This window comes from Rhipicephalus microplus, chromosome 5, assembly GCF_043290135.1.
Source record: "Rhipicephalus microplus isolate Deutch F79 chromosome 5, USDA_Rmic, whole genome shotgun sequence".
Classification (NCBI taxonomy): domain Eukaryota; kingdom Metazoa; phylum Arthropoda; class Arachnida; order Ixodida; family Ixodidae; genus Rhipicephalus; species Rhipicephalus microplus.
In genome coordinates this window covers 207283983-207300586 of record NC_134704.1, presented here as the reverse complement: position 1 = coordinate 207300586, position 16604 = coordinate 207283983, and the positions used below count along the sequence as shown (strand labels likewise).

Sequence of the window (16604 nt, the reverse complement as noted above, 5' to 3'; positions counted from 1 at the left end):
TTGAAGAGTGTCACGTCAAGCCACCTTTTGTTTTCTTTTTTCTTTCTAAATTGAGCATGATGTGCACCAATTGCATCTTAATGTGAGTGTACTGGACATAGGTAATTCTTGCATTGCCAGCAAAGTTTTGATTAGAAAAACTACATTTTTTGCAACAATATATCGAAAAGACATGACAGAGCTCGTACAATTTAAATGATTTCAATGGGGCAAAGATATGTCCTGAAATACTTTGGTGTACTTGACCGCATCATGCGCACCATTTTCCCGTAGAGTACGCAATTAATTCTGGCGCCCGATAAATAGGTGCGGCTGAAGGGTGAACTACACCTAAAAACATGTTACTCGACTCTTACAGAAGCTACCAAACTGGTTTGTGTTCCGACTGTAGCTCTGCTTACTTTTATGCATCACTTTTACCGTCATCGTTTTGTCACCGACTAAGTATATGTACCACCCTGCTGAAATCACCAAATGGTGATTGCAGTAACTGGAAATAAATAGTATTAATAAATATTGTGTTCAATACATTAGTCATGGGGCAGGAAAGGAATGTTCTTGTTAACTACATAGTAAACGCTCCGAGATTGTACTGTTCAGTTATCCCTTGCGAAAGCTCTTTCGCTTTCTTATTTCTTCGTAGCGCTTATCCTTTGCTTCAATGTGCGTAAGAAGCCAAGTATAGTTCCATTGAGAAAACAGCACCAGATGCTCGGCAGCGACAGCACAGTGTAAGCTGAAGGAGCGGCTTTTGTAGAACTTTTTGTAATTTAGTGTTAACTTTTCATTTGCTGGCATCTAATTGCATGTGTCTCATTTTATAAGGTACTCAGCATAGTCCCGTAAACTGTACTTCAAACAATGCCTGCTTCAAGGGACAGCGTGTCCCTGATTGTTTTTTCACTACTACCTGACAATATTTTTTTAATGAGATTCGCAACTCGAGATTATGCAGCATCGTGTGTTTAACAAAAGATTTGCTACACCTAGAACTAATGTGTCTTTATGATTTTGGCTGATTTCAATCGCCTTGATATATTACAAATAGTAATAAATAAATATTTATGTGACACTTCATTTGGCGAGATTTCATTGCGACATGTGAAAGGAAATTTCACAGAGTTATTGCGCACATTACAAGTGCTTTATGCAACAGATAGTCGAATGTGCAACGATCTCCGCGTTCTTGATATATGTGTTGAAGGCCTGTGCACCAATAAAGCAGCTATCGAATGGGGTCCTTGGCGTACGATGTAAGGGCTAACATGCTTAACTTAAAAGCAATTTCAAACCCCTTACTGTTTATTTAGGTGTACATCTTAAGTACGTAGTGCTTCCTCTTGCCCCCGGATGTTGTCAGAATTCGGAGCTTGATTTTGCGATAGAAGAGTCAATGCACCTTAATGATTGCCTATATTTGATTGGAAAATATTGATGATAATCCACCTTTTTCTCAAAGGTCTCGCTGATGTATGTGTAAACATGGCAACGGCAGGAACACTAATCATGCTGTAGCCAAGAAAAAGAAAGTGATGCAGAACATTTTGTATTAGTCTATAAAACAGGTATCTATTGATAACATTCCATTAGTCGCTAACGTGAGGTCATTACTGGCAGCAAAATGCTTTTTTTCCTTTCCAGGAAAAAAAGAAAACTGATGTTAACGTTTGGTGCCATTGTATACAGTGTTACACCTTCAATCCTTCCACAGTTCAGACAAGAGCGTAGGATGAAAATCTAGGCAAATTACACGCTTGATACATGTGTAAAGGGGGGTTTATTGAAGGACTGAGCAAGCGGGTGGTAGCTCTAAAGGAACGCAGGCGAACCCAGATGACGGTGCTTGATCGCCGATCTCGTGCCTTCTTCTTGTGCTGATGATAGCTGACCTGATGATATCAACGTCTTTCTTATTCACTACAATTACCCCCGGCGAAAAAGTTGAAGCCATCCTGGCGATCTAACACGTGGGGACAAGCGGGTCAAAGTACGGCTTCAGACGGTTTACGTGAACGATATCACGTCCACGCCGACGACGGTCGCTCGGTGGCGTGAGGGGTTCAATGGCGTAGTTCACGGGTGAAGTACGCTCGACCACGCGGTAGGGACCATGATAATTGGAGAGTAGCTTGGGTGATACACCAGGGGCGCAGGGCGGTACGTGAAGCCATACAAGTGCTCCAGGAACGAACGTCGGTGCAGAACGATGGTCGTCGTCACGGATCTCCTTCTGGCGCTGTTGGTCGGATGTCGTAAGCCGCTTGGCTAGCTTGCGGCACTCTTCTGCGTAACGAGCGGCTTCCGAGACAGGCTTGTATTCGGAGGGATCTGGCGAGTATGGGAGTAAAGTGTCGATGGTGTGTGATGGTTCGCGACCGTACAGGAGAAAAAATGGGGAAAACCCTGTAGTGACTTGCGTAGCGGTGTTATACGCGTATGTCACAAATGGGAGAACGAGGTCCCAGTTTGTTTGATCAGAAGCGACATGCGTAGCGAGCATGTCCCCCAGAGTACGATTAAACCGCTCAGTCAAGCCGTTCGTCTGTGGGTGGTAGGCTGTACTCTTCCGGTGAACCATATGGCACTGTTGAAGAAGTGCTTGTATTACATCGGAGAGGAAAACGCGCCCTCGGTCACTGAGAAGTTCTCGAGGAGGACCATGACGAAGCACAAAACGATTGAGTATGAAAGTTGCGACGTCTTGTGCTGTAGCTGTGGGGAGAGCAGCAGTTTCAGCGTACCGTGTTAGATGATCCACTGCCACGATAGCCCATCGGTTGCCTGCCGTTGTTAATGGTAGTGGTCCGTAGAGGTCAATTCCTACACGGTCGAATGGGCGGTCTGGGCATGGAAGTGGCTGCAATGAACCTGTTGCAGGATGTGGCGGGCTTTTCCGCCACTGACATTCGTGGCAGCCGCGAATGAACTGGCGGACGAAGGTAAACATTCCGCGCCAGTAATACCTTTTTCGTAGGCGCTCGTAGGTCTTGAAAACACCGGCGTGAGCACATTGCGGGTCGGAATGAAACGACGCGCAGATGGTAGAACGCAGCGTTCGGAGAATGACTAGTAGCCATTTCCTACCATCTGCTGAATAGTTGCGCCGGTACAAGAGGCCATCCCGAATACTGAAGTGCGGAGCCTGGCGGCGCAGGGTTCGAGTGGTTGGAAGTGTCGGTGCCTCAGATAACGCGTCAAGAAGCGAAGCGATCCATGGGTCATTACGTTGTGCAGAAGAGATGGTGTCCTCGTCAAGCGCTGACAACGTGTTGTCCGAGGAAATAGATGCGATGTCCGGGGATAGGGGAGATCGTGACAGTGCATCAGCATCGGCATGCTTGTGGCCGGAACGATATACCACGCGAATGTCATATTCTTGAAGCCGAAGAGCCCAACGGGCAAGACGACCTGATGGGTCCTTAAGCGACGATAACCAGCATAATGCGTGGTGGTCCGTTACTACATCAAAAGCACGGCCATAAAGGTATGGGCGGAACTTGACAAGCGCCCAAACGATCGCCAAGCATTCCTTCTCGGTGACGCTGTAGTTTGATTCAGCCTTGGTAAGAGTTCTGCTGGCGTAGGCGACGACATACTCGGCGAATCCAGGCTTGCGTTGCGCGAGAACCGCACCGAGGCCGACACCACTGGCGTCGGTGTGAACCTCAGTTGCTGCCGTAGGATCGTAGTGACGCAGTATTGGTGGCGAAGTGAGGAGACGACGAAGGGTACAGAAGGCTTGGTCACACTCAGAAGACCATGCCGAAATATCAGTGGTGCTGCCTATAAGTTCGGTCAAAGGCGCAATGATAGAGGCGAAGTTGCGCACGAACCGGCGAAAGTAGGAGCATAACCCCACGAAGCTCCGTAACTGCTTCATAGTCGTTGGTTTGGGGAAGTCGGCGACAGCACGTAACTTAGCCGGGTCTGGAAGTATACCGTCCTTTGATACGACGTGCCCGAGAATCGTAAGTTGGCGAGCAGCGAAGTGACACTTCTTGAGGTTGAGTTGGAGCTGAGCATTCTTCAGGCACGTGAGGACGTGTTTGAGGCGCTCGAGATGTGTTCCAAAATCTGGCGCAAAGACGACTATATCGTCGAGGTAGCAGAGACAGATTTGCCATTTCAAACCCCGAAGAACCGAGTCCATCATGCGCTCAAAGGTGGCAGGCGCATTGCAGAGGCCGAAGGGCATGACATTAAACTCATACAGACCGTCCGGTGTCACGAAGGCTGTTTTTGGTCGATCGGCATCGGCAAGGGGGACCTGCCAGTACCCTGAGCGCAAATCTAATGATGAAAAAAACTCGGCACCTTGTAAAGTATCAAGGGCATCGTCAATCCTGGGTAAAGGATACACGTCTTTTCGAGTGATCTTATTTAGGCGCCGGTAATCCACGCAGAAGCGAACGGAACCATCCTTTTTTTTAACGAGCACTACAGGTGATGCCCATGGACTTTGTGAAGGTTGAATGACGCCACGTTGCAGCATATCGTTCACCTGTTCGGTAATAACTTGGCGTTCCGTCACAGAAACACGATATGGTCGCTGTCGTAGTGGCGCATGGGAGCCGGTATCGATGTAATGTAGAGTGGTAGAAGTGCGGCCAAGTGAAGGTTGAACAACATCAAAAGATTCGCGGTACTGGTACAGCAGTTGGAGGAGTTCAGATCGTTCAGATGGTGACAGTCCGTCTGCGATCGCCGAATCGAACACTTTTGAAGCCTGTAGATGAGAGTGGTTAAGAGCACTGACGGTGGCGAGGTCACTTTGGGATGATTCTTGCGGCACTGTAAAAATTTGTCCGTTATCAATGGGCTGTACGCATCCAAGAGACTCGCCTTTAAACAGTTTGATGGTATGCGGAAAGGGATTGGTAAGGCAGAGAGCACTGGCTCCATCAGAAATTGAGAGGGCTGAATAAGGGAGCAGAAGTGGTTTCCGACTAAGAAAGAGGCGTGATGGCTCGAAAAATGCTACTTCATCACGCATGCCGTCGGAGACCACAGGGAGCAAAACAGCTGTTGTCGGTGGAATGTCAGTGTCTTCTTGGACAACTAGCTTGTGCGCGGCTTGATTAGTGTGGTCGTAGGGCTGCTCGAAGAACGGAAGCAGTTCAAGTTCGGAACGGGCACAATCTATAACGGCACGATTACGGGATAGGAAATCCCAGCCAAGGATGACGTCATGAGAGCACGAGGAAAGGACGATAAACTCAACAATGTAGTGGTCCTCCGCAATTTTGAGTCGGGCAGTGCAGGCGGCTATAGGTCGAACAGGTTCTCCATTTGCTGCACGTAAGAACATATCAAGCGGCGTGGTCACCTTTCGGAGCTTGCGGCAAAGTTTGGCGTCTATAACAGACACAGCGGCGCCGGTATCCACAAGAGCGTATGCATGGGCGCCGTCTACAAAAACTTCGACGATATTTGACGGCAAGGTGCGAGGACTTGAACATTTCGACAGCGCAGTTCTTGCCCCTTGAACTGCGACGGCTAGTTTCCCTCATTTTGAGGGGCTGGTCGTGGACGCATGGGTGACAAGGAGCGTCGATTGGGTGAAGGTGAGCGACGAGACGAAGTTGCCGGATAGTCACGGGAAGACGTGTTTGACTGACGATCCGAACTTTCATAACCAAAAGGTGGTCGGTCCATGTAATTGCTTCGCGGTCGGACGTCTGCGTAGGCGGGCACGCGACGACGGCAGTATCGGGAGATATGGCCAGGTCCGCCGCACGCAAAACAAATCGGCCGGTTATCGCGCGTTCGCCAGGCATTTGTAGCAAGGGGCGCCGCCCACGCGGCATACGGCTGAGTCGAGGCTGTGGTAGCGAGGGGAGGAGCCCATGCGACGGAAGACTGAGTAGGAGCGGTGACATGCGGCAGTCCATTGAACGGCGAGGGCTGGTGTGGCTGCTGCCTCTTTACTGCGTCAGCATAAGTAAGAGGCGCGGCGACGACTTGCTGCTGAAAGGGCACTGGCATAGCCTCGGCAATCTGGTCCTGAAGTGCATGTCGGAGCATGGGAGCTAACGGTGTCGGTGGTTGCTCTTGCTGCTGCTGCGGGAGCTCTTGGCGCTGACAAAACGGCAGGAGGGAAAGCTGACGTGCGACCTCCTCACGCACAAAGTCTTTCATTTGTGCTAGAAGGCGGGAGTGGTCAGGTACGACGTCCAGTGCAGCGAGTGGTTGGTTAGGCTGAAATGGACGACGGGTGAGAGCTCGTTGCCGTCGCAATTCGTCGTAGTTCTGGCACAGAGTTACCACTTCAGACACCGTGCCAGGAGACTTCGCCAGGAGCATTTGAAAGACGTCGTCATCAACACCTTTCATAATGTGCTGGATCTTGGCACTTTCGCTCATTGCGGCATCGACGCGCTTGCAGAGATCGAGTATATCTTCGATGTAGGCGGTAAACGTTTCGCCAGGTTCTTGTGCCCGTGAGCGCAGGCGTTGTTCGGCGCGCAACTTCCGCACGGCAGGGCGACCGAAAACCGAGGATATTGCCTGCTTGAAAGTGGCCCAGTTCTCAAACTCGGATTCGTGGTTTGTATACCACAGTTTCGCCACATTAGCCAAGTAAAAGTTGACGGTGCTCAATTTAGCAGCGTCATCCCACCTGTTTGGTCCACTGACTTTTTCGTAGGACGACAGCCAGTCCTCGACGTCCTGGTCTTCGGCGCCCGAAAAGATCGGGGGGTCTCGCTGGTGAACCGGGCCGGGGCAAGTAGGAGCCGCGAGAGGTGCTGTCTGTTGGGCAGCGTCAACTTGCATGGTCGACGGCAGCGTGCGGGATCGGAGTTCCAGGGTGTAGGTGATGCAGTTACCCAGCACGATCCACCAAATGTAAAGGGGGGTTTATTGAAGGACTGAGCAAGCGGGTGGTAGCTCTAAAGGAACGCAGGCGAACCCAGATGACGGTGCTTGATCGCCGATCTCGTGCCTTCTTCTTGTGCTGATGATAGCTGACCTGATGATATCAACGTCTTTCTTATTCACTACACATGTAGCATTTCATTTTCAACAGCAGAGTGTTTAAGCTTCCTTTCCAGCCTGGCCGACGGCCTCTCCGAACTCGGAACACGTGTCAAGCTAAGCGGAAACAAAGCATTGCCACATATATATATATATATATATATATATATATATATATATATATATATATATATATATATATATATATATATATATATATATATATATATATATATATATATATATATATATACTTGTCGATAGACTGATATAGCAAGAAGGGAGAAAGAAAACTAAGGAAGAGGTAAAGTAAATGAAAGGAGTTGGGGTAAGCCACCAGCATCTTTGTTTCCACAGTCTTCTCGTGTGCGCCAGTAAAATCTGCTTTTTCTTTCTTTAGCTCAGCAATAACATTCATTTATATATTAATGCTATACAATTCGCATTTCTGCCCACAGTGCTAAAGCGCCCGAAGTGGTCTAGGTTGTAAATGTTACAAGGGGAAGCGACAATAAAATGCATCATGGAACTAGAATAGCATTCTGTTGATAAGCCTGCTTCTTTTTTCTTTTTAAACTGTTCCCCGTATAGGTAAGTTTGTTTCATTGTATCGGTCGTTCTCAGCTTTTGAGTCTGAGTCACCAGAGCTCCCTCTAATTTGCCTGCCCTAATAAGAAGACTAGTGTAGTTGCAAAGTACTAGAGCTTTGCGGAAAGCAATAGAAATTTTAAGCGGCTTTTGCCACACTAAATGCTCATATTAAATTATTGATCACAGATGGTAGGGTTACATTCTTGGTGCTGAGGTGTACGTGACAAACTACTGGAGCAACAGCTGAGTTTTAGTGCCGGAAAGCAACACAGTTACACAAGATTTACCTACGGCATTTGTTTCAATTATGGTATACAACAGCATAAATCACTCCTAACATTTTTTTTCAGTTCGCTTGCCACTATTAATACATCTCAGCAACCAACCTGGTTTTACATTTATCAACGAAAACGTTCACTCTTTACACTTTTGTGACGCCCCCTCGAGAAGTACAAACTGACAAAAATATTACCCAGCATTGATTGATTGATATGTGGGGTTTAACGCCCCAAAACCACCATATGATTATGAGAGACGCCGTAGTGGAGGGCTCCGGAAATTTTGACCACCTGGGGTTCTTTAACGTGCACCCAAATCTGAGCACACTGGCCTACAACATTTCCGCCTCCATCGGAAATGCAGTCGCGGCAGCCGGCATACGAACCCGCGACCTGCGGGTCAGCAGCCGAGTACCTTAGCCACTAGACCACCGCGGCAGTGAATATTACCCAGCATTGTGCATTTAGATGGCTTTTGTTTTCTTTCCGTTTTTTGCCTGCGTTTTTATTATTATAAGCAGGCGTCACCATGTGTAGAAAACGATTACTGTACCTTGTAGAGGGACCCGTGAAAGACACACTACGCGACAAATTTCGCTCGCTGGTCACCCCACTGGCAAAAAATAGTTGAGGCCAGCCAAGCGCATTGTCATCCCATATGTGCCGTGCGCCAGTGAAGAGCTCTCCGCGATTCTCGGAAAATCAGGGGTCGAGATGGTTCGCAAGCCTGCTTCGATGCTCACCCACTTGCTACCACGGCCGAAGGAAGAAGCAACACCAGCGAGCAGCCTGCAAGTTGCCGTGTTCATAGTGTCCAGCAAGCTACGTAGGCAAAAGCGAATGTTTCCGTTCAGAAAGCCCGTGGAGCGGCCGACAGGCTTGGACTGGCGTTCCCGACGGGGGAGTCAGCCGCTGAGCGCTAACGTGCGCCTTGCCGGGCAGCAATAAACTTCCGCGCCCACTCGTTTAGATCACGCCAACTTAAGAACGACGTCAGGAAGGAAGAAGTGCAACGTCGTGCTTTTGAAGAGACCCTGAGAAGCCTGACAATATCATCGATTTCTACAGCTTTTCTGTTCTAGAAACAGAGAAGAATTTCGGAAGGAGGTCCTTGCGCGAATCCTGGCACATTTACAACGCTCCAACAAACTTCAACCGCTCTCTAGGAACAATCTCCTCAGTATTCGTTCACGGCTTTTGAAACTTGTTGGAAACGGAAAGCCTCAGTTTTCGCAAAAGAAGACACGGATATGTTTTGTGACAAACACAAACAGATCCTGAGGAAGTTACCAAGTCGTTCCTAACACCTCAGGCCCTCTATGAACTTCCCAACTACCTAAATATTCTACTGAGCTCAAGAGATTCCAGTCAAATTGCTTATATGTAAGCGTATAGAATTCACACTCCACAAATTAACGACCTCCAAAAGAAAAGCAAGAATAAATACAAAAGTGTTCTGGCTAGTGAAGTTGACCACAAATTTCTATATATATATATATATATATATATATATATATATATATATATATATATATATATATATATATATATATATATATATATATATATATATATATATATGTGTGTGTGTGTGTGTGTGTGTGTGTGTGTGTGTGTGTGTGTGAAAATAGAATACGACGCACGTTGGTTTTGGGCGGTATATTCTGACGTTTCGGCTGGTAGACCAGCCTTTGTCAAAGTAACAAGTGCATGTCAATGCGCTTGCTTATGAATACGATCCACATGGTATAATAAAGCTCGGCGACGTATATCAGCGATTAGACAATTGATCGCTTGAAGTGTTCATGAAGGTACAGTTAGATATGATGCAAAATGTTTGCAGCATATCCACGTAGTGAATGATGGAGAGTGGGGCGAAGCAATCGTCCGCCCATGCGTCCGTCTGTGTGACTGTCCATGCGTCTGTTCGTGTGCCCGTCCCTGCGTTCGTTCATGCATCCGCCCCTGCGTCCGTTCATGCGTACTTCTATGCATCTGTCTGTGTGTTCGTTCGTCCATCTATTCAACACTCCAAGTCCTACCATCTCGCATCTTTTTATCATATATTCCCCATATAGAAGCACCGTCATTCAGTGGACATTCCAAGGACTAAACGAGAGGAGGCACACGCGCACTTTCTTACGGCTTGCGCTTCGGGTCTACTTCCCACCTTCAACCACCTTGAGTTCATGGTATATACTAGTTCACTGTATTCATGGCACTGCGGCCCAATGTTTGCTAAACCTTTCTAAAACCAAGGAGGTTACGCCCAGCGATTATAACGTAGCAACCTCTTCCTGTCAGATAGCGCTCAATGTACATGCCAGTGGCTGCTAATGTGAAATGAGAGACAGGAGGATTCAGCTTTTAATTTCTTACGGCTTGCGCTTCGTATCAGCTTCCCCCGTTTAACCACCTAGAATTCATTCATTGTATATAATAGTTCATTGTATTCATGGCCCTGCGGCTCAACGCTCGCTAAACCTTTCTAAAACTAAGGAGGTTACCCCCAGCGAGTGTAATGTAGCAACCCTTTCTTGTCCGATATTGCTCAATGTACATGCCAATGGCTACTAATGGGGATCGCAGCGTGCGCGTTGACTAAAAGCCGAATGCTCCTGTCTCTCGTTTCCCATTAGCAGCCATTGGCATGCACATTGAGCACAATTTTTTATTGTTAAACAACGCACAGAAGAAATCTATCACCGGCACCACCTTGGAGGTCAAATGGTATACCTTGCAGGTCAAAGCGTAAGACTGGTTACATACTACGACAGGACGTGGGACGAACGGGTGCCGCTATAAGGAGCTTCACCCCTAAAACATAAATAAATATATATACATACATAAAAATGTGTAACACCAAAGAGCAGAAATCACTTCCTGCACACAGCATAACTCTGTAAGAACCGGAGATGGATAATAATACAGCAACAATGAATGCATGGACATCAGAATATCAAAAACCGCGTGATAATACAGTGAGATTGCGCGTCATATACACAGCTCAGTCATTGTGATATGAATAATATGAGTAGTTGATGCTATATATATATATATATATATATATATATATATATATATATATATATATATATATATATATATATATATATATATATATATATGTGTGTGTGTGTGTGTGTGTGTTTTGCTTCACTAATAGGCACCTGAAGTAGCAGATTTAAACAATGTGTAATTGAATTACTGCTTTGGTCTGGGTTCGTGCCATCGTCATTCATAGAACGTGCTTGTCTAAAATTTTGATACTATCAAAAAGAAAAAATAATTGAAAGTATTCAAGCAATTCCACCTGTGCTTGTGTAAATTGGCTAACTTTGGCAACGGTGGTTGATGTGAAGGCGTGGTGATACTTTTGTATCACCCGAAAAATCTAAAGCAAAACAAAAAATCTAGTGAGGGTCAGAACCCCCTCATCCGCATATAGTTACCATCCTGGACGTCACCAAAGTGCCCGTTGAAGGTCTTGATGCATTCACTAGAGCACAATGTGCTTAGTAAAACTTTTAGCGCACACAAAATATCCTAGGTGTGAAAGTGTCATCAGTCGACGTAGAAATGCAGTTTATCTAAACTATGTATCCTTCTTTTACCGACATTGTCCATGTCCCATCCCTCTGAGGATAAGCTTCTGAATTATGGTGCAATGTATAATGCTGTGCGACACTTGTACTCGAGCGAATATAGAAATGAGAAAGGCAGGGATGTATTCATTCGTATATTTTCATGAGTCTTTTGTCGTCGGAATTTTATAGCTGCCACCCCAAACCGAATCACAATAACCCAACTTGTAGTACTGATTGAGTGACGTAAAATGTTCCGAAAATATTGAGGCTGTAAAATATTCCGAGAAAAGTGAAATATTCTGTCATTGAAAGAGTGGTGGCCTATAGCAAGAAGCATACCCGCAAAATACGACATAGTTTATTTGTAATCAAACCTGCGCTGCAAATGAATATTATGACATATTTTGTAATGTGTTTAAAAATATACACATCTTCTGATACCTATTGTGGGCTCTTAAGGAATCAATAAGGCGAAAAGTTTTTTTTTTGAATAACACCAACACCTCAATAGAATGTGTGAAACGTATGTGCATGTCCCGAGTCAAATGTTCAAAATTATGCTGTGCATACCGGCTAACTTTACCTGCAAACGAATGCAGATGTCAAGATCATAACAATACAAGGCACGTATATGCATGCACAATATAATGTTATATTCACTGTGGAGATGTTCAAAACGATGAACGAAAAAATGAAATAATTACATTGAAAGTACTTTTGTTTTTTGTCCTTATCAAGCCTCAACAATTTTCTTGGTGTGAGAAAGATGCTATCACTGTTTCGGGACCATAGATTAATAAAGCTACATTTTTCAGTTCTCTCAAGCATAGAACCATGGTAGTGCTATGAACACCGCATTACTATCATAACTGACTACAGCTGCGAAAATTGTGCGGACCCCTGGCCGATGCAGGAGTGCGTGGATGCATGTGTTTATGTACGCGCACACATACAAACTACACGAACGAACATAAAGAAGTATGGTTGAACACCTGCTCCCCCCTCCCCCTCCAGAAAATAGTTTCCGTACGCTGGCCCAGAAAAATTGAAAAAAATCAGCCTCTAATGAAACACAAACAATTACATATAGGCAGACGCTTACGGCAACGACATAACTACCAATATGATAAAAGAAAGTGTCATCAGCAATACTTATATTCGTAGCAGCCTAGGCTACGTAAAAGTTTATTACGTGCTTCTAAACGATCGCACAACCGCCGCATGCCTCAAGAAAAGCAAGAAAATCATTATCAGTAATGCGCTCAGTAAGATATAGAATCTCTTCAAATTGATTCGCGGCACTTTCATAATATTGAAGAACTAGAACGAAAACAAAATAATAAGGCCTAACGTATAACATCTTTGCTTCAGTTTTGCGGACAATATCGTGATTTTTAGTAGTGCTGGCGATGATTCACAAAAGTAAATCTAGAGATGTAAAGGAAAGACACGTTAAAGTATGAATTAAGAAACGCCCGAACAAAACAAAGTTAAAGTTTGACGGCCCGGCGAAAACGCGGAATTAAGGGTACTAACAGCAAAGCCACCCCTCCCCCTATGTTTCTCGCATTCACCAAGAAAATATGGTCGAGTTGATTCGAAAATAAACGTTCGTCATTTGCGACACATTCCCGGCAATCACATTGCCGATAAGCTTCAAGCAGAAATTCAAAATATTTCAGTAATAACTTACGGGCCTAAAACACGAATGAACTACTGCACGCGGCCTGAAAAGCATCACGATGCTTGAGTGGTACCACAAGATTCAATAAACTTTACATATAGAGAGGGTAGACACGCCCGCACGCACGCATTGCTCATCTCATGATATTATTGTAATGAAATAAATCATGTAGGAAAACGTTTCCCGTGTGCCCGTTTCATCGGTAAGAACACGAGTGAATAGAACATCGATCCAGGCACACCATAGAAAGAGAATACACAAAAAATAATGTTCAATAGCAAATGCGCAGTAAAACCAGAACCAAAATATGATGAGACGTAGAGTAGCCAGCATAAGGCCTTATATGAAGCGAGCGAGTCCAAAATGGAAGCACTGGCTCACTGGCTGCATGCTGTGGTTATCTCTGCCGAAAGCAGCGCCGGAGTCCTGCCACGTATCCGACTCGGACACGATTTTGACTCCTCCGCGCTTGTCCACACACCGGCACTCCAGCAAGAAAAACCTGCTCCCGCAGTAATGATTATCCCTCCGTCAAGCGGACTACTGAGTTTAGAAAAAAAAAGGGGGGGGGGTGGAGTTTGCAGACAGAAAAACGTTCATTCTCCTTCGTTGGGAGCTCGGCTGAGCCTGCGACCATGGTTGGCGTCCATCCTACCCCCCTTTCCCCGGCGTGTCGTTGGTGTTTGTGGAAATGTGGTTTGAGGAAGGCGTTCACCGAATTTTAATTGTGCGGACGACGACTCCAGAAGACCATGCTAGGGTGGCTTGCTGCCTCCATAGTCCACCTACCTCGAGGCAAACGCTTGCTCGCATTCAACGAGATAACACAAAACTTCCGTTTCTCAAGATGGGTATTCCCCTCCTACATCCTAGCTTGAGTAGCGCGCCGGGCAGTCACCATTGCACGATTACAAGCCCATGCGTATAGTAAGATTGAATGTGATATGAATTCCTAAGTATTGTATGAGGTTACTTGATCTCAAGGGAGAATATTTAAGTAGTATACCTGAGAAGAGTTAGGTGACCTAAATATATGCTTAACTTTACATTTGTTAATATTTATTTCCACTAGCCACAAGCTGCACCAGTTGGATATTATATTTAAATCGGAGTGTAGGTGAAAACAATAGTCGTCTGAAGTAATTTCTGTAAAAGTATCGCAATCAGCAGCAAAAAGGTGCATATTAGAAGTTACTTGAGAGGGTAGGTAAATAATATATATTAGAAACAACAAAGGACCGAATACCAACTCTTGCAGCACTCCTCAGGTAACATGGCACATTTATGAATTGTAGCCGTTGGCGGTAACCTACTGTAAGCGATTAGCAAGAAGGCGTCCAACCTATTTTAATAGGTTAATGTCACGTTTTAAGTTCCGTAACTTGTGGATGAGAAGTTTATGACGCACTTCATCCAACGCTTTTGCAAGATCTAAAACAAATGCTGTCCGCGAATAATGAACGATCAAGAGTTACATCAGTGAAAGGTAGGAGTTGAGTCTCACGTGATTATGATTTCCTGAAACCATGTTGTGAAGGCGAAAAGGAGGTTTTATTTTCAAAAAAATTGAGGTTGCTTCTAATTACGAAATATTATATAGTATTTTGAAGCACATGCTCGTAAGAGAAATTGGTTGTTAAGATTTCCTAAGCTGATTTGAGAAGTAGAACTACCTCCCCTACCACCTTTCACCGATAAATTAAAGTACCTATGTGAAGCGATAGGCTTGACAAAGCTGTAGCCTGTAGAAAAAAAAAGCACATGCGAAAACAACGCAGCTCGTTTGTTATAAAAATGTTATGTTGTAAAACTGTATTGTGATCTATTCCCACAATGTGCCTAACAAATATAAAGATTGTTAGACATTTATTGTGCACACATTTCAGATGAATTCATGAAAAACCAAACACGACAGTCACCACAAATTGTGTGCAACCTATATACATATCCCGATACAAAGATAAAAAATCATGGCGCGCACAAATTTACAAATTATGCGTTTAAACATATGCCAATTCCAAGATCATAACGCAAGGCAGGTAAATATGTTCGAGCAAAGTATTCAGTAATAAATGCACATCGTATACATTCAAACAAACGATAAAAAATAAAGTATTCACAAGTATTTTCATTTTTTGTCCTTATCAAGCCTCAGCAACATTTTTCTATTTATGAGATAGAGCCCATCACTGACCAAACATTACCACTGTAGAAACTTCTTTCAAGCATAAAACCATAGGAGTGCTTAATTTGGGCGTCTTATTGGTGTCAGAACTCACTTCATCGGCCAAAACCACACAGACCCCTTGCGTAGGTAGTGCTGTGGTGAGGGGGTTGGGGTGGGGGGGGGGGTGCTTGTGTACACGTACACATACAAATAGATGCAACAGCATGCATAAGGAACGCTAAAGCCTCAACTAGAAAGAAGTTTCTGACTACGCTGCTCGTACAGCCAACAAATAAAAAGAAACCAATAAATAAATATCAACCATTTTGAAATAAATGCTTATGGCAGCAACAATATGATGAAAGCTTCATGAACATTACTTGTGTTTGCAAAAGCCTAGGCAATGTTACAGAAATTATTTAGAAAAATTTTCAAGAACCTAAGAGAACAATCGTGGACACAATGTGAAATGAGAATGTACATTTGTCAGGAGATCAGAATTTTTTTCTAAAGAAGACACTCAGCTATGATCATACACATGTAGTCACTGGTCAAGGGATTATCCCAGGAGACAGCGGCATTCCTAGTCACTGGTTCGTTCACAAGTTTTGCGCTGCTGTCCAATTCTTGTGAAGCATCTGGCGCAGTTTTGATAATGATTTGACTTTGGTAGAAGTACCATTCCAGTAGTTCTGTCCACCATTCAGCTGCATCCATGTCTTCGATGTCAGTTGGTGATGCAACCTTTCGCTCCAATTCCTGGGCCCAGCGAGGCCCCTTCAAGCGACTTTCTTGTAGGAGACATTCGTTCCAATACTGCAGACTGAGTTTTCTTTAAACACGGCTGGCTTTCTTATGCACAGCAACTTCCACGTCGTTTCTTGCACCGCAAGTCGTCTTCGTGCTGAAATGACTTCCTGAGGGGCATTGTTATGTTTCGCCGCTCATAAGTTGATCGTGCGGATGGGACAGCACCAGAAGCTTCGTTATTCAAAGTTTCTTTCTCGGATCTCTCTCGGTAACTATACACCACTTATCCTCTGGAATGCAAACTACGTCCGTCTCCTCCGCTGCTGGGGACAAATACACAATGTGAAACGAACCCGCTCTGCTAACCGGCTTGGAATGTTTGTGGTTTAGAGATAAGTCGCCGCGGCCGGGGGCAAACGCACAATGGGATTAAGCGACCCCGTCCTGCCTCCCCTGCCGGGCGCGAGCTCAGTGGAAGTAGGCGACACGCTCTGCCCTGGCGATCGGCCCAAAGTCGCAGCGATGCACGACCCGAGCACAGGGAAAGCGGAGAAAGTCAAAAGCCGCTTGCT

The 16604-nt window shown here is 45.2% G+C and overlaps 1 protein-coding gene across 3 annotated transcripts in view; it reads right to left on the bottom strand.

Moving 5' to 3' along the window:
* LOC119173552 (N-acetyltaurine hydrolase) overlaps positions 1-16604 on the bottom strand; it is a 258004-nt gene that overhangs the window by 177742 nt on the left and 63658 nt on the right. The window lies entirely within an intron of this gene.